Here is a 20,342-nt window from a genome sequence, read left to right on the forward strand (position 1 = left end):
ATACAATATTTTTTATTTAAAATTATTTCTTGACACAAAATGTATAATTACATTAATAAAATGTAGTTACTTCCCACCCTAAAACCCCACAAAACTCACAACCTGCACCTAAAACTTAACTTTAAAAAAGCAAACTATTTCCACTATTAATATAATTATTGATAAACAAACTATCATTAATTAGATATTAATTATTAATTCCTTATAAATAATTAACTTGCCACAACATACCCCACAAAGCACACAACACAATCATAACATTTCACAGAAAATTGTTTACATGATGAGCTTAATTCATTATCAATTTAATAATTAATATTAATCTCAAATGCAATTACCAATTAGTTAAAATTAATTAACTTTGAACACCATACCCCTACAAAACTCACAACCCACATCTAAAATCCTAAAAAAAATAGTTGCACAATTAACATAATTAATCATCAGTTACAGAAATATTCTCAATTAAAAACTATTAGTTCATTAAAATGTATTCACTTCCCATCCGTTACCCCTATAATCCGCACCACCTGCACCTAAAATGAAACTTTAAAAAAAAGTAATTATATATAATTGTCTATTAAATAATTTATAGTATTTTGCAACTAATTAATCTTCAATTTAAAGTAATTTCCTCCCCACCCTTTACCCCTAGTAAAGTAGATTGACAATCAATGCAAAACTGGGTTTACTTATTGCTTATATAATGTCATTGTCTCCATGGTACACTAGCTGTTCTTGGCTTATATTTTACGGCTATAGAGGAAGCACTTCAACATCTACACTGGTACACGTGATTACATTATTTCACCTTTGGCCTTTGATGTCTGCACATCTAGGGTTGGTGTAACCTTAGCGATATGCCTCCTCTCATGATCCATCTATCTCCATAATGTGAGTGGTGGCTCTACTGTCTGAGCATGTTAGGTCTGTCAACCATGAGGGATGGCTGTGCTGTGTACAGGCTGAGATTGTGCAAGCGACATTTATGACTGATATATTTCCCAATATTCCATTTCCAATATGCAAGTATAATATATGAATGAGAATCAGGTTCTGCGGATCAGGGTTAACAAATAAATTAATATAGAAGACTGAAGTGAAAAAGAGGCTAAACAAGCTGAAATCACAGAAGTCCATACAAAATTGCAAACCAAGACTGCATGAACGGCCTGGAAATCCTTTGTTTTAGCCAAAATTTCTTTGGACATTTTGAAGAGAACTATACAATTTAGCTATCAATTTCTCAAAATTGACTTTGGAGTTACCCATGCGGAGTGTTTGGCTTGTTTCACACAAAGTGAAGATATTGAAATATGTCATGCCTAACATTTGGAAACTATCTGTAAAATCAGAGGTTGTATAGCAATCGTATATGAAAATTGTTCTGTAAAATGCATGATTTGGCCATTTTTTCAAAAGTTTTCTGGGCTGAGAACCTCCTGAAGCTCCAAGAGGTAACTATGGTGCAGTTTGTGACAGCTACTTATGTCCCTCCTTTGTAAATGGTTACCAGCCACCACTTCAAAATAGCATTCCTCTGCAATATGTAAAATCGGCCTAAAAAGCACTATGGCCCCTCTAAGCATCACCTGGGAAGTGTATGTAATCTGTTCCATGAGAATCTAGCACTCTTACAGTTACTGCCGGACATTAAAGTATACAGACTTTAATATTCTAATAAAATAGACTGAATATGCCAAATGCATTAAATTATAATTATTTTGACCCTTATGAGAAATTAGAGGGGCTTCATTTAGTAGTTGATCCAAAGGCCTGCTGTTTGTTCTTTTCAGAAAAGGAATTAAATATTCCAATTATAACATTGTCTTCATAACTAGAATAAGATAACCATAAAGGTAATGGATAAAGTGTCCCGCAGGGATAATATTTTCATTTGGCAGGAGAGCCTCAATCTCACAGAACTCATACATATTTACATTTTTGTTCGGCACCTCCTTGGCTACATTGAAAGTGCAGAAAGACGTGATTGACATATGAAAATATATATAGAAATGCTGCAGAAAACCTATATGTGCCCTGTGATCTACCTGTAACCAGTAACATAAAGATATGTCCAGCGGGCATCAGCATCTTATGCAGAAGAAAAGGGATTTCAAACAAAGGAGCACTTGATGTCAAGTGAAATGCCCTCAATGCTCATGTTTTTGATTCGGGTGCAGCATTTCAGATGCATTACCCTTCAGCTGTCTGACAGCTTGGTTGAAGGCCAGAGCATAAACATGCCCCCTGGCACTGACGCTGTGAGTTAAGGTGGGTAACCTTTACACAGCAGTACGTTGTGTTTGTTTAACAGCTGGGAATGCTTAGACATCTGTTTAGCCAATGTTTAGCCAAGCCATTGTAGGTCATAACATGCACAGGAAATCAATACGATTCCTGAAACGAACGCCGCTTCTAATGTTCAACACAATGCAAAAGCAAAGAAAGTTTGTGAATCGTTTTTGGTTTAAGAAAATAAAAACGACTTGCTCGTTATACCGACGTTGTTAAAATATCGTATTTATACTATCTTAAAACGTGGAGTGATTAAATAAAACTCTTTTTTTCTACTCTTTTACAGAGATGGTGCTTAAAACTTTTAGTACATTAAGACTTTGTTATGCTTCCTGGTGTGTTTTTTGTTGTGTGCAGGCCTGGGTGGAATTTTAATTCCGTGAGCGGAATTGGAGAATTTATCAACTCTGCATTACTGTTGTGACGCAGAGTTCCTGCAATTTTTTCCTGTTGAGAAACCCGATGACAACAGGAACACAAGGTTTCAGAATGCGAGCTGGTGGGAGGGAGTGAGTTTGGCATCCCCTAAGAGCGATTTTCGGTCACTAGGAGGACTTCCTGTGAGATTTTGTTACGCAGGCGGTCACGAGCTGTTGGTGTCAGATGGATGGATGCTTCCGGAGTAGATTTTCGGTATTCTACCCAACTGGATGGTTCCAGTAGTTTTTTGGTTATTTTTTTAGCTTGAAATGCATATGTTTTCTTTTACTTAGTTTTTCAACAAGAAGCAAGTGCCCGAGAGACTCCAACTTCCTCCTCCTGTCCAGAAGGCTCCTCCCACTGCTTTGTCTATGCCTTGGTCACTTTCCATTTGGATTTGGAGGGAGAGGAACACTCTCTTTTTCTGCAATTCCTGCTACATATATACATATATCCCAAACAAAGTAGTTGAAAAAAATGGCACCCTCTTGCTCTGCTGGTGCCAGCATTAGGGATGTTGTGGCATTATCCCCCAAGCACATAACTACGAACAACACAATATAATGCTGCACTTCCAGGGGAATTCAGAATTACGGATTTTATTTGGCATCACAAAATTGCACCAGCATATATCCTGCAAGTTTCAACCAGTACGGTCTTGATCACAGTGGCTGCATATATACACATTTATATACATACCTATATATATTCACTGAAAAAACCATAGGTTTCAGGCACGTTATAGTTAGGAATTAGCATTTAAAAAACCTTTAAAATTCCCTGAAAAAACCATAGGTTTCAGGGGCGTTATAGTTAGCTGGACTTTTCACTCGTACAAAACCATTGAAATTCCCCCGTTATAGTTAGTTCCGCTAACTATAACTCGCGCTCCCACAATGCACTGCTGATGACGTCACATATTACATCCCTCATGACATGGTCAGTGACATCACTCATGACATCACTGATGACATCTCAAATGACATCACTGATGACATCACTGATGACATCATCCAGTGAATGTGTGTTTTTCTGAAAATTACATATGTTTTATATATGTATATCTCAAGGTGATGGAAGAATAAATGGGTATATAAGTGTCTAAATGAATGATTTGTTTTTGAAAAATTGATTGTATAACTGACTGATTAAGTGTATCTTAGTGAATACATGGCTTAGTGAGTAATGTTTAAACATGTAAATATCTGTATCAGTCTCTCCCTTTGTGTATATGTGGCTGCATGGGTTGGTGAGTAGCTACATGAGTGTCTATATAGGTTATTAGTTGGTTTTTTGAGTATCAGTATGAGTGTCTGAGTGCCTGTATGGTTCGGTGGGGGGTATTACGTAGTGCATAGGTGCATGAATGAGTGACTCACTGTTTGTATGTGTTGAAGACAGCATGTGTGCAGGACTGTATGGGTGGATGAGTGTGTGCATGGGTGTGTTAGTGAGTGAATGACTGTCTCAATAGTGTCTTCATGAGTAACTACATATGTTTTAAACTAGTATATGTGACTATTGGTGTATATAAGTGAGTATATGTGAGAGTGAGAGATTGGAAGAGTTCCTGTATGAATAAGTATGTGTTTCTATAAGTGATTGTTTAAAAGACTAAGTATGTGTAGGTTTCTGTAGAAGTAAGTGTGGTGGTGTGTGTATAACTGTATATGCAAGTAAATGGATGTTTGATTCTTTATTAGCATGAGTGACTATGTGTGTGAGTAACTCTATGGATGAGTGGCGTTGTGTAACAGGATGTATAGGTGTATGAGTACATATGAGGAGTGAGTACATGTATGAGTGACTGTATAGGACTGTTGGTGAATGAGTGGATGTGTATGTGGAGCTTAGAATTACTGAATAGGTTGTTGTAACTGGTATTGGTATGTCCATTGTTTTGAAAATTTTAGTTTCTATTTTTGAATGTGTGTATCAAAGGTTATATTAGGGGGATAGGAGGTCTGCCACTCTATCACAAGGATGATGTCATCAGTGATGTCATCAGTGATGTCATCAGTGATGTCACTGACCATGTCATGAGTGATGTAATATGTGACATCATCAGCAGTGCATTGCGGGTGCGCAAGTTATAGTTAGCTGAACTAACTATAACGGGGGAATTTCAATGATTTTGTACGAGTGAAAAGTCCAGCTAACTATAACGCCCCTGAAAACTATGGTTTTTTCAGTGAATTTTTAAGGTTTTTTAAATGCTAATTCCTAACTATAACGTGCCTGAAACTTATGGTTTTTTCAGTGAATTTCAAAGGTTTTTTAAATGCTAATTTCTAACTATCCCTACAGAGATAGGACATGTGAAGAAAGAAGAAAAAACGCACAGAAAAAAAAAAGAAATGCAGAAAGAAGCAGCAGAAGTCCTCAAAGACGAAGAAAAGTGCAGGAAGAAGGATAATGTGCAGAAAGAACAAACAGAAGAGCAGAAAGAAGCCTTGTTGCAAAATCATCCTGTACCCTCAACCTTTTCAGACGGATACTGGTGGCAACTGAGTCTGACTAACCAGTCCTAGAGCCAGTGCTATGTTAAAAGACACTCAGAATACAGTGAAAACACCAACATACACTAGGGAACACTGTGTGTTGGGGTCCCCCTGTGATTAGCATGACCTCCTCTGTAAGCCCCTAGTATATAATAGGGCAGGGGGATTAAAACTACCTCTTAAAACGTGCCACAGGGCGTGGTTGCACACGTCACCTCAGGCCCCGTTCCCTTCCTTCCCCACTGTGTAAACACGCCCTGTGGCTATTTTAAGTTGGGAGATTAAGTCCCCTTGAAACCTGAGGGTCCCTAGGGTCCAACTAGATTACTAGGTACCTCCAGTAAGCGCCACAGAGCTGCATTGCAGAGAGATGTAAAAAGGGGCACGGCCTAGACTGCCTCCCTGCAGCGCAGCGCAGTGGCGCTTACTGGAAGCACCTGGTGGGCTAGTTGGCCCCCAGGGTCCCTCAGGATTGAAGGGGAATTATTTCCCCAACTTAAAACGCGCCACAGGGCGTGTTTGAACATGTTAACTCAGGCCCCGTCCCCTCCCTTCACCACTGTGTAAACACGCCCTGTGGCCGTTTTTAGTTGGGAGATTAAGTTTATGTGAATCTGAGGGTCCCTAGGGGCAAAATAGCCCACTAGGTACGTCCAGTAAGTGCCATTGCAGAGAGGTGTAAAAAGGGGCACGACCTGCACCACCTCTCTGCAACCCAGAGCAGTGGCTTTTACTGGAAGCACCTGGTGGGCTAGTTGACCCCCAGGGTCCCTCAGGTTTGAAAGGGAATTATTTCCCCAACTTAAAACGCGCCACAGGGCGTGTTTGCACACGTCACCTCAGGCCCCGTCCCCTCCCTTCACCACGGTGTAAACGCGCCTTGTGGCCGTTCTAAGTTGAGAGATTAAGTCCCCTTAAATCCTAAGGGTCCCTAGGGTCAAACTAGCCCACTAGGTACCTCCAGTAAGCGCCACAGAGCTGCGTTGCATAGAGGTGTAAAAAGGGGCGTGGCCTCAGAACACCTGTCTGCAACACAGCTCCCTGGCGCATACTGGAGATACCTGTTGGGCTAGTTGGCCCTCAAGGACCCTCAGTATTGAAGGGGAATTAATTCCCCAACTTACAACTGGCCAGGGGGCGCGTTTGCAGAGTGCTGCAAGGAGGGGGTGTGGCCTCCGGGGCGATGCCGGTCTTTTATTTATTTTATTTTTTTAAGAAGGAGGGCTGTGTGGCCCCCCTTCTTTTTCTAATTTATTGGCCCTGGGGACCCCATCCCCCAGGGCCTGCACCCTAATTTTTTTTGTTGAAAAAAATTAATTTGGAATGGGGCTGCGTGCCCCCCCCAAGGCCTTAATCGGCCCCGGGGACCCCGACCCCCGGGTCATGGCCTTTTTTTTTTTATTCTTTAGGAGCGGGCTGCATTGCCCCCCTCCTCAGGCCACTTATGGCCCTGGGGACCCCATCCCCCGGGGCCAGCCTTTGTTTTTTATTATTTTAAAAAAATATATATTTATCGAAACACCTAGGACATGCTGGACAAACCGCATGTACCTATCACCATGACGATTTGCGTGATATTCATTAAAAGGTGACTATGCATACAATGAATCCACGTAGAATGTATTTACACCGCTAGTGAAGCTGTGACATGTCTGACGCCCTACCGTGCCTAATCCCGACGCCCCCGCCGGTGGGTACTCTCCAAATAGATACCCTTGTTGTTTATTTATACAAACATGGGTAGCTATTGATGGGCACATTTAATACACACGCACACCAAGCCATTCAAAGGGGATTCGACAAAAATTCGACCAAACTATGCAAGAAACCCCCCTCACGGTTAATAAAACACACATCCACCGCCGGATGTGTAATACTTTTTATTTTACTCTCTGGAAAGGAGACAAATCTCACTTGAGAGTCACAGCGTTCTCCTGGCTGAGCCCAATGGTGTGTTACACCCACCAGTACCCACTGAGTGCCACACACCTCTGTGTTGTATTCCACCAGCTAGTGCGTATGCTATGACACTCTCTAGCCCATGTGCACTGTAACACCACCCCGTGAATATGTCATGCAACACTTACCTTCGCAAGGGTTATATTGCCCCATCTAACGGGCCTTCCTCGATGTCTATGTTATAACGCACAGCGCTATGCCATACATAATACATTCTGGGATCCATATCTTTGTCACAGTGCATATGCAACGTTACACTCCCCAGCACATATTTAATATTACAACTATAGAGACTAGTTAGGTTACACAGCACTGCCCTGTGCATACTACACTCCAAGGTGCATATCGCATAGCACACGCTAGTGCCTGTGCTATCTCGCGCTCTCCAATGAATCACACACAATGTATTGCATATTATATTTCACTCCCCGGTTCATCTTATATCACACTTTTTGGTGCATAGTTTATACCATATGCTATATCTAGTTTTCATTTTCAATCGTGCTCTCAGGACTATGTTCTATATAACACTGCATCCACCTACCCTTTTCATGGGCATTACATTTTGCGATGGGGGTGGAAGGTCTGGGGGTGTTTCTGCCAAGTGAGCCCAGAGTCACAGTCACAAACGTCCTCTTCTTCCTGAATAAATGTGAGATTATGCTGCATACTTGTTCATATTTTTTAAGTTGTTCACACAGACACACATGTTAAACACAATAAAGTTCCTAATACCCACCTTGTCTGAACAGTTAGCTTGTTGCCCCATCCACCTCCTCCCTATCCTCTGGTGTCTGAATCCATGGACTAGCCTCCTCCCTCCTGCCATGCATGGTCTGATGTGCTGCCACTGCCCTCCATTTAGCATGATGTACCAGTCCACTCCTCCTGCCCTCCGTTACCCAATTATATGGCCCATCATTGACCTCCTGCTTAGCCTCTGTGCTTAGCTTGCTGCCCCTATTCTCCTTCCCCCTGCTCTCCGATGTCTTTGTGCATGCCCCTGCTCCATCCTTTTTGCCCACCTAGTTCCATGGACCTGCCACTCCTATCTACTCTGAGTGTTCTGTTGAGCTGCCACTCCCCTCCCACCTGCCTAGCATTGTCAGATGACTGTAACCTGTCCCTGCCACCTCCACCCTGCCTGTCCACATGCCATGCCCCTATCTCCTTCCTCCTGTGCTCCATGGTCCATTTTACTGCCACACCCTTCTGCCCTCCCTGGTCTGTTGTGCTGCAACTGCTCCTCCTGCCTGCCCCGCGCGGTCTATTGTGAGGCCCCTTCCCCTGAACTCTCTTGTCTGTGCCCAGCTCCTGACCCTCCCTTCTATCCTCCATGGTCCTTTGTGCATGCCCCTGCACCCTCCTTCTTGCCCATCATAGCCATTGTGCTGCCACTAACCCTCCCGCTTGCCATGCATGGTCTTCTGTGCTGCCATGGCCCCTCCCACCTTCCCTGTGTGGTCAGCTAGCTGCCTCTGACCCCCTCCCACCTTCCCTCCATGGTCTGTGTGTATGCCATCATAGTCTCACTGTTGCTCTCCATGGTGTGTCTTGTTTCTAGTGCCCACCCTACCTGACCTCCATGATCATCTTGCTGCTCCTGCCCTGCCCCCTTGCCCCCAGCCCTCTGTTTCCATGTGCAGACCCCTATTCCCTCCCTCCTGGCTTGTCTGTTCCATTGTAATGCCCCTGATCCGTCCCTCCTGGCCTTTATGGTCTGTTATGCTGCAGCTTTCTCTCCTGTCTGTCCATTATGGTCAGCTAGCTACCATTGCCTCTTTCCTCTCTGTTCTCTGTTGTCCATGTGCATGGTCCTGTCCCCTCCCTATTGCTTTCTATGGATTATTGTGCTGCACTCCCGTCCCGCATGCCCTGTGTGATGTATTGTGCTGCTGCAAACCCTGATGCCTGCCCTGTAGGGTCAGTTTGGTGCACCTCTCCATGTCCCTCCTGTCCTCTGTTATCCGAGTCCATGTCCCTACCCCAATTCCTCCTGCCTACCATGATCCAATGTACCATACTTACTAACATTTTGAACTTGGTAAGAGGGAGATTTTGAAAAAAAACTGGGGTATTGATTTTCCCCTTTGAGCTACATTGAAAAAGAGGAGATTGTAGACAGGAGACAGATCAAATAAAGCCCATTTGAGCTTAAAAACATTGGTTATTTCCTGGCTGAAACGGGTCTGTTGGCATGTATGGTTGTACTATCACTGCCTCTTTCTTCTGCCCACAATGGTCTATTATATTGCCACAGCCTCTCTTGCCAGTCCTGTATTGTTGGTTTGTTGCCCCTGCCCCCCTTTCCACTGCCCTCCATAGTCTGTTGTGCTGCCACTGCCCTTCCGGCCTGCCCAGTGTGGTCAAATTAATGCCTCTGCACTCTCTTACCTACCATCAATTTTCAGAGTCCGTGCCCCTGGCCTCTGCCTCTCAACAGTATCCCAATGAACAACTAGATTGCTAACATTCTATATTTATTACAAAAGTGCGGAACGCCTGACGTCATATTGATGTAATCAAAACTGTAATACCTAGAGCATTTCCTTTAGAAATTACATATATGAGAGGGTCTTATTTGCATCAAAATTATGGTTAGTGCTCTAAAAACTAAAATGAGGACATATTTTCTGAGTTTTCAAATAGCGACAAAGAACTTTTAAATTATTTGTAATCTTTATGTTTTTTTATCCAGTTGACCACTTGATTAAATGTTGCACTTAGAGGAGAGGATATGGTGTTACTTCCAGAGCTGCAGACTTTGCAACTGGGGAACCAGGATGGAGTTTCTGCTTCAGCTCAACATTCTGTGATTCTGGTCAAATCACTTAATCTCCCCATGTCTACAACCAAAATGAATTTGATCTTGTGTGATGTAACCAATGCTCATGTAAAGCTCTCCAATACCTGACAAGTCTGCACTACTGCAAATACACAAAAAATAAGTGTTTTGCACATATCTGTCATTGGGCTACATGTGGGCTACATCTGGGTGATATTTGTGCTGCATTTGGGCTCTCTTGTCTCTGGTGGCCATCTTGGGAGAATTATTTGTTATGAAGTTTCCTAATTTCCTCATTTACTGCAGTCTCCTCAGTAGGAAATGCTTTCAGTTTTTTACTTTGATTCCATCAAGAAGGTATTTAGATATGTCACACATTTGCCATCAATTCTGAATGTTAGCACTCTAGTTGCTCATTAGATCACTGTAGTAAAGCTACTGCTCACCACGGAAGTCTGCTGCTGGTATTAAAAGTGCATGTTTCAGTCTGCATATCAGAATTTTTTAATGAAATAGAAGAGGATTTGAGAAGTCACTCAAAATGTGCCCTAATTTTTCTTTCTGCAGCACTAATCATACTTTCTATGGCAAAATGAACCCCCTCATTTTGTTCCTTTTTAAATTAAATGTTTTAAGAGTTACCACTTTTTTCCAATCAAGATGGCTGCAGGTGTGCAATACGTTTGTTATAAGTAGGACTGTTAGTGCTCTAGTTGTTCTTTAGAACACTCTGGGAAGCTGCAGTAGAACACAAACGAATCAACTGACAGTCTCTGCCCTTGTTGGATGTACATGTTTTACAGAGAATGTCAGACTTCTCATTCTCACATGACTTAGAAAGTTAAAGTGAATTTACAGAAAATATGCTCTCAGTTTAGCTTATAGACCACCTTCCAAACCTCTGTGGGAAAAGCATGAGAAAAAGATTTCTCTCAAACATGATTCATGATATCACAGCAGAAGGCTTTTTCACATGGTAAAATCACCTTAGAACACACCACAATTCCTAAAATGAGTATGGTACCATCAACAAATGATTTATAATGTAACTAAAGTCTTAAAACCTATTAACTGCAATGCTTTTTAATGAGGTGCTATCATGTATATTGGTCCCAAGATGGCTGCCAACACTTCTTGGATGAAGTACTGACAGCCAATCAGATCTCACGATGAGATGTATGGTTAGGCTCCGCCTAGATATATCTATCTTTCTAACTCTAATTTTCTCATGAACTACTGAATGGATTTACACCATTTAAGCAAAAGGCACAAGTCTGAACTGAGGACTACCTCTTTGCCAAATTTGGTGTAATTCCGTTCAGCAGTTCGGGCTGTAGCTGCGTCAACAGGTCCTATGGGAAAATGCAGGGGGAAAACGCGTTTTGGGACCCCCCTTTTTTCTCGGCCCCCGCTTGACGAATCACCGTGAAATTTTCAGGATAGGAGCGAACCGGAGCTGGCCAAAAGTTTGGAAAATTTCGCCAAGATTCGTCAATCGGCGCCAACGTTATTTCAAATAGAATGTTGCGGATTTCCTATGGAAAATAGGTCCTAACTATAACTACCTACTGGTGACTGCCAGTAGGTAATATATACATACATACTTATATATACATACATACTTATATATACATACATACTTATATATACATACATACATTTCTAATATATATTATATATATATATATACAAACACACACACACACACAGCACGGATTGCAGACAAGTGCTCGAAATCCAAATGAAAACTGACCAAGGGATAGCCTGCAAACCCATCTATCTATCTATCTATCTATCTATCTATCTATCTATCTATCTATCTATCTATCTATCTATCTATCTATCTATCTATCTATCTATCTATCTATCTATCTATCTATCTATCTATCTATCTATCTATCTATCTATCTATCTATCTATCTATCTATCTATCTATCTATCTATCTATCTATCTATCTATCTATCTATCTATCTATCTATCTATCTATCTATCTATCTATCTATCTATCTATCTATCTATCTATCGATCGATCGATCGATATGTCTGTCTATCTATCTATCTATCTATCTATCTATCTATCTATCTATCTATCTATCTATCTATCTATCTATCTATCTATCTATCTATCTATCTATCTATCTATCTCCCTCTATGTCTGTCTGTCTGTCGGTTTGTCTGTCTATCTGTCTATCTATCTACACACACACACACATATATATATATATATATTATTTTTTCACTGAAAAAAACATAGGTTTAAGGGACGTTATAGTTAGCTAGACATTTCACTCTTACAAAACCATAGAAATTCCACCGTTATAGTTAGATCAGCTAACTATAACTCGCGCACCCACAATGCACTGCTCATGACGTCACATATTACATCATTCATGACATGGTCAGTGACATCACTGATGACATCTCAAATGACATCACTGATGACATCATCCAGTGACTGTGTGTTTCTGCAAAGTTTAAATATGTTTTATATATATTCCAAGGTCTATTGAAGAATGAGTAGTTGTATAAGTGTCTGGATGGAGGATTTAGTAGGCGCGTGACTGACTGTATAAGTGAGTGATTAAATGTGTCTTACTGACTGCATGGGTTAGTGACTAAACTGTGTGAATCTCTGTATCAGTCTGTCTGTTGTTGGGCAAGCTGCTGCATGGGTTGGTGACTAAACTGTGTGAATCTCTGTATCAGTCTGTCTGTTGTTGTGCAAGCTGCTGCATGGGTTGGTCAGTAGCTACATGAGTGTCTATATAGGTTATGGATTGGTTGAGTGTTTTTTCTGGAGATTGAGTGTGTGTGGGTGGGTGGGAGGTGTGTGACTGTGCATAGATGTGTGAGTGGTTGATTTACTGGGTGTATGAGTTCAAGAGTGCATGTGGAAACAGTTGTATGGGTGCGTGAGTGTGTGTATGGGTGTGTTGGTGAGTGAATAGATGTCTCAGTGGTACATGTCCAAGTAACTACACATGTAAAAGGCAGTGTATGTGAGAGTAGGAATATATAAATGACTATACATGATAGTCAGTGATTGTGAGACTGGTTGTATGTAATTCTTTTTATTTATTTATTTATTTACCTAACTCCGGTTAGCTGTATGCCGAAGTTTACTACCTCCCACCCTGCCCCTCCCCCGCCCCACCCCACCACCCCACAGCACTCCTACTAGCAGCTGTGACTGCCCAGATGGAGAGGTAGGGGGAGAGCCTCGGCCGTGACCTTTGGTCAGCCTGAGGGTACAGACCCTGGGCTGGCAGGCCAGTGTCAGGATGTCATACCTGACTTGGCAGGATGGAGAGTGGAGAAAAGGTGCCAGGCACCTGGGGCTACTGCCCCCCACTTTCTGATGCCACAGAGGTTTGAGAGGCCTGACAGGCATGAGGCCTGGCTCTCATCACTGACAGTTGTCAGTGGACACTGTGGCTGGTTGTCCTGGTGGACAGAGTTGCCCCTTGGAGGTGGACTGGAGTCACACCCTGAGGTTGGACTGGGCCACACCGCTGTATTGGCCCAGTGGGTACTGTCTACTAGTGCGGACATATCTGTGAGCAAAGTAAGTTTAGGTGCTGCAAAGATGGGGTCCCCAAATGAGGAAAAGGGTCCCCCTTGGGTTAGCCTAGTGGGCTCTGAGATAGAGGGATCAACTGGGTTCAGGAAAGCGTAGAACAGGAATAGTCCCCTGCTGTTCTGGCTAGTTTCCGTGTTCTATCTCCCCAAACAGGGAAGCACAGCGAGGTATCGATTGGTCTACCCTGGCTTTAGGCTGGAAGGGGTTTGTGTTGGAAATGGCCTTTTTTGCAGGGCTATCTCCAAACCTTTTGCTTCTTCCTCCTTTGTTTTTCCTGACCTGTGGTTGTTGGCTATAGGACTTTGGGCACTTTACCACTGCTGATCAGTGCTAAAGTGCATATGCTCTCTCTTTAAATTGTTATTGTGATTGGGTATCCATGATTGGCATATTTGTTTTACCAGTTGGTCCCTAGTAAAGTGCACTAAGTGTGCCAGGCTGGTATTCAAATGCTACTAGTGGGCTTGCAGCACTGATTGTGCCACCCACATAAGTAGCCCTGAAAAGAGGTCTCAGGCCTGCCACTGCAGTGCCTGTGCACAGTTTGTTAACTGCCATGTTGACCTTGCCAGGCCTTACCCTTCTCTTTTCTTACACATTGGACACCCCTATGGTAGGCCCATGGTGACCCCATGGGCAGGGTGCAGTGTATGTGGAAGGTAGGACATGTACTAGCGTGGGTAACATGTCCTGATAGTGAAATACTGCCAATTTAGTTTTTCACTATTGAAAGGCTGTCTTGCCCATAGGACAGAATGGGGAATGCTGTGTAACATGTTTACCTGCATATCGTCCCATAGGAGTGAGATAGAAATTTGGAATCTGGTATCCCTGAACTCAGAATTTAATAGCACATCTTTTAGGGAGGATGGTTTTTAAATTCTGTGTTTGAAAATAGCACTTTTAGAAAGTGGCTATTTTCTTGTTTAACCTTTCTGTGTGTCTCTGCCTGTTTGTGGATTGACTGTCTGGTTTGAGAGAGACAGGGGCTGGGATGGTTCCAGGAGGCTGGGGGAGTCAGCACTAAGTTGGATAGGCCGATCTGCATTTGGAGTGGTGGGAGGAGTAGCACTTGGGCCTGAATAGGGCTGTGCCTGCCTTCCACAATGCTGGCTCCACCTCCTGTGGTGTGTCTGATGGCCCTGGCCCACACTCACAAAGGAAGAAGATGTGCACTGGCAGAATGCAACAAGAACTGGTTTGGACTGGGTCCAGGACCCCTCACACATAGAGAACAAAGACTTTTGAGGTATAAATATGAGAGCTGAAACCCCTGAAAGCTAGACTACTTTTGGAATCAAGGAGGAACCTTTGCTGAGGAGAAAAGCTGAATAGCTGAAGGAGAAGTACTGCCTGTGCTTGTGTCTGGGGTTGGCCTGCAGTTGCTACTTCTGCAAAAGGAAGGAGAAGGACTTTGCTGTGTTCTGTGTCCCCTGCTTGAAGAAAGGACTTTGCTTTGTGCTGTGTCCTGAAAAGAAAGTTTCCAAGGCCCTGAGAAGAGCTGGCCTCCTGTTGCGGAAACACAGGGATATACAAGTTTCCAAGACTACTTCATGATCAAGAGGAATCCCTGCCAAAGAAGGTCACCAGAAGAGACTGAGGAGAAGTACTGCCCTTGCTGTGTGCCTGGGGTTGGCCTGCAGTTTGCTGTTTCTACTAAGGAGAGGACCAAGGGACTTTGCTGTGTGCTGTGTCCCCTGCTTGAAGAAGGACTTTACTGTGTGCTGTGTCCATCTGAAGAAAAGTCTCCAAGGGCCTCAGAAGAGCTGGCCTCCTGTTCCTGAATCCCAGGCACAAAAGGACTTCACCCCTAGCTTCCCTGAACTTCCTTGTTGGAAGTTCCAGTCTGCCAGGAGGGCCTGTAACTGTGTGTGAGGTGTTTTTGCTGTTGGGAACTGGAAGCGCGACGCAACGAGAGAGACAAAGGGCCAAGACTGATTTGCATATGGCTGGGTGCAAACTGGAATGGCATGGTGAGCATAAAAATTATGGATTTAGGCCCAGATCTCTGTACTGGGGTGAATGTATGACACTGTCTTGCATTTTGTCCATCAACTGTTGGTTTTGCATTTGTCACCCCGAGTGGGACGGGTATGCCCAGATGTGGGTCCCGTGCTCTCCATGCCACTGGAATCCAGCTATCTTGGCTGATGAAGGGTGAAACCCCAAAACCGGTCCTAGGATACTTGTATCCAGTCCAGGGAGGACCGGGTTTCGCAGTTCGGGCTGGACTGTTCCCATGAGGCACAGGGTCAAGACTGATTTTCACATGGCTGGGTTCTAACTGAAATGGCATGGAGAGCAAAAAACGATGGATTTAGGCCCAGATCTCTGTACTGGGGTGAATGTATGACACTGTTCTGCATTCTTTCCATCAACTGTTGTTTTTGCATTTGTCATCTCGAGTGGGACGGGTATGCCCAGACATGGGTCCCGTGCTCTCCATGCCACTGGAATCAAGCTATCCTGGCTGATGAGGGGTGAAACCCCAAAACCGGTCCTAGGATACTTGTTTCCAGTCCAGGGAGGACCTGGCTTTGCAGTTCGGGCTGGAATGTTCCCATGAGGCACAGGGTCAAGACTGATTTGCATATGGCTGGGGTTTAACTGAAATGACATGGTGAGCAAAAAACAATGGATTTAGGCCCAGATCTCTGTACTGGGGTGAATGTATGACACTGTTCTGCATTCTTTCCATCAACTGTTGTTTTTGCATTTGTCACCCCGAGTGGGACGGGTATGCCCAGACGTGGGTCCCATGCTCTCCATGCCACTGGAATCAAGCTATCCTGGCTGATGAGGGGTGAAACCCCGAAACCGGTCCTAGGATGCTTGTTTCCAGTCCAGGGAGGGTCTGGCTTGGCAGTTCGGGCTGGAGTGTTCCCATGAGGCACAGGGGCAAGATTGATTTGCATATGGCTGGGTTCAAACTGGAATGGCATGGTGAGCAAAAAAACGATGGATTTAGGCCCAGATCTCTGTACTGGGGCGAATGTATGATACTGTTCTGCATTCTGTTCATCAACTGTTGTTTTTGCAAGGGTTCTAAAAAAAACGTGTGTACCTTTTTTATACTTACCGACTTGGTCTGGGTTCTGTCTCTGAGTGTGTGCCATCAGTCTTGATTGAGTGAATACATTTAATGCGTAATACACCCTCTAGATAAGCCTAACTACTCGCCCACACTACTACAAAGAGAGATGTTAGTACTTACCTAATATAGCCCTGCTATACCTATGGGGACTCCCTGGACTCTGTGCACACGATACCTTTCTTTGGTATAGTATATACAGAGCCAGCTTTCTACACCTGTCAATGTTCTTACTTGAGGCATTGCAACATATGCCAGTCCTTCTTTAAACACACTAATACCAATGTTCACAAACGTTCTGTCTATACTTAAACCTTTAGATTTGTGAATAATTACAGCATATGCTAGGGAAACTGGGAACTGCTGTAATCGCACATACAAGCAAAAATGTACAACACATCACCCAATCTGCTTTATGCCATTAATCTAATCAAATTTTACAGCCAATAATTCTATCTGATCCCTGTTTGGAAAACTGAAAAAATCAATAACTTCACCATAACACCATTTACAAATCATTTCTCCACATCCAAATTATGCCCCAAAATAACTTGGTGCTGGTTTATTTTGAGATGGAAACCGTTTCTTAACTAGTTGACTTTCCAAAGTGCATTTACCATCTTTTTTCAAATCTCCTATTCTAATGTCCTTTGAAATATATCCATATCCCACATTAGATGCTTGACACATATACATCCCTAATTCCTTATTTTTGAAGTTTAACCAAATATTTACATTGCCAATGCTTCCCAAATAATTTCTTGTTTCATTATGTAGAAGTGTATAGAAAGCAGGTTGGGATTTCTTTGGGTTAAGTTGCAGTAGGTTACCGAAGACAATTAAATGCCATATTATCAAGAAACGGGCGTAACATTATTGCTGCTTTAGCAGCAGGAAACTGCAGCTAAAGCGGCGATATCAGGCTTGATAATATGCCTTAGAGAATTCCAATAGAAGCCCAGGTATGATGTCCTTCCCACCAGAACCTGGGCTTCAATTGGAATTCTCTAAGGCATATTATCAACCCACTTATTGCCACTTTAGCGGCAGTCTCCTGCCGCTAAAGCGGCGATAATGTTATCGCCCGTTCTTGGTAATATGGCCCTCTGTTTTTAAAATTTGTTGCAATCTTAAGTGTACAAAGGCAAGCATTGAGCTTGAGACCTTGCTCGCCTCCTCAATGGTTAAAAGCTTCAGTTTCTTCAGTACTCTTGAGACTTCATGACAAGCTTCTCCAGAGAACGTTTGGTATTCTAGTTTATTATCATGTTCAACAGGTAGCATAAGTAGTCGATGTAAAGTAATTTCTTTAATATTGTGAGCTGCTAATTCAGTTGGTGCTGTTACTACACAGGATAACTTTGATTCTGTAGTTCTTTATAGATAACTGGAGAGAACTTTAATTAAGAACCGTTTTCCTGTTTCAGCTTGACCACTGATGTATAATAGAATAGGTTTAAATGATGAGCATTCACATTGTTTGTTCTCATGTAGGACTCAATGCTGTATTTTGTCTTTTATTTCTAAATAGGTTTGTTTCTGTTCAGTGTTTAGTTGTCCTTCTAACTGTTCAAAATCAATAGTAAATTGTATCGCTTGTTCCATTGCAGTTTCCTCTTCATTCATGGCTAATGCTGCTTCATTTTGAATAACTGATTGTCTAAGAAGATCTTGACTTAAGGGTCCTGAACTTTGACTGTTTTGTGAACTTTCTTCAGCTATTTCACCTGTAATGTTTTCTTCTTGTTCAATCTCTTTTTCAAATAGGGGAGGGGATGTAGCCTTACGGCTAGAGCGGTCGACCTCGAAGCTCGGTAACCGGGTTTGAGTCTCTGCAACAACGCTCAACATCCTGTGATTCTGGGCAAATCACTTCATCTCCCCGTGCCTAACAAAAAATGAATGTGTCCTTGTGTAACGAAGCTGGTGCTCATGTAAAGCTCTCTGATACCCGATGTCTCGGGTCTAGTTTGTGCTATATAAAACTCTCTAAGAAAAAAAATAGATAGAAATGACTGAACACTCAATACTGTCTTTTATCGCATTGAAAGAATCTTTGTTGCAGTCATAGAGCCTGATTATGACTTTGGCGCAGTTGCACCAGCTCTCTGCCAACAAAGCTGCATCAAAGTCACACAAGGACCGCTCGCCTTATTACGAGTTGAACTAGTGTAAGGCAGATGATCCTTTGCCCTTCTCATGGCGGTGCCTGGAAAACAGGCACAGCAATCGGAATGGCAAAAAAGGTTCCAGCACAGCATGGACGGTGACGTCCATTCCGTGCTGGAACTTTGGGGGAATACTGACGGGGGCACATGTTGTGCACCCCTGAATGTATCCCAATGGTGGGCAGGGCTATTGGGTCTCTATAGGGCCCCCTTTTGTGTCTGTACTGCAAGCGGTTGCATGGCAAAGCTGCTGCCATGAAATGGCTGGGGATGCAGGAACTCAGAATATGTTCAGGGGGACTGGCGCAGTCACGCTGAGCATTTTGCATTGTGGTGCAGCTCTGCCACTGCCAGACAATGACTGTTTCCTGGCACAGCTGGTGGTCTGCCACCAGTACGACTTTGAAATCGTAATCTGCCAGACGGTAGACTGCCACCGCTATGCCACCACATCTAACCGCCACACTCATAATCAGGCCCCTAGTCTCCAAGTAATTCTGTTTCAGCTCACCAGGGCTTGAAGTGTTGCATTAGTGCTGAATAGAAAACATTTCTCTTGTCTGGAGTTTGGTAAATGAGTTTTCTATGGTCAATAACAATTCCTTATGCATGTTTGACCAAACATCCATCACATCCGACTATTGAGAACTTTTCTTCTTGCATGTTTTCTGGTACGTTCCTTTTATATCACTAGGGTTGAAGTACTTTATTGAGGCACATATTTTCCAGATGTAGACTCTTTCTTGAATGGTATGTATCCAGCATATTTGTTTTGAAAATATCAGTACTTTCTGGCTCCAAGTTTGCTAAGTTTTGAATTTCTGGAAAAGACTTCAACACTCTGGTGCACGTGCTGGCTAGGTCTAGACTTAACCAAACAGTTCCTCTTGACTTAGAAAACAAACTGGGTGAGTCCAACCAATTCAAACACTCATACGATCCTATCTCTCTACGGGAAAGCATCTTTAAGCTTAAGCTGTACAATTTCTTGATAATACTCTTTTCTTAAGAAATCTCCTTCCACATCTCTTTCATCTCTGACTTCTCTGATTTTGTAATACATGATGTGATGTAACGAGCAACAGCAAGTGAGATGTCTGCAATGAACTGTGGGGATTATTTACAAGTCCCTTGCGCCACTTTTGCGTCACTTTTTCCACGTTAAAAATGACGCAAAAGTGGCGCAAGGGGCTTGTAAATTTGCCCCTGTATATCCATGTGCACATTCCACATTTTCAAAATGACTGGAATACAGTCAATAATATACTTTAAAGCTTCTGTTCTTAGGTTGTAAGTGTTTTTTGGGTGATTTCTGAGTTAGTGTACGTCTTACTGCTGACAAAAAGCTGTTAACTCATCCTTGTGAGATGACAGGTCATTGGAATTCAAATTGACATCTTATATAAAATTTGCCTTTGCATCTGTAGTTTTAATGGCAGTATTTTCCACATCTATGGCTTTGAAACTGTAAAACTTTTTTTCTCAAAGTTTTTTCACCATCATCTTTTGGGATGGCAAAAGGACATAGGGTCTGATTAC

Source organism: Triturus cristatus, chromosome 10 (genome assembly GCF_964204655.1).
Source record: "Triturus cristatus chromosome 10, aTriCri1.1, whole genome shotgun sequence".
NCBI classification, from domain to species: domain Eukaryota; kingdom Metazoa; phylum Chordata; class Amphibia; order Caudata; family Salamandridae; genus Triturus; species Triturus cristatus.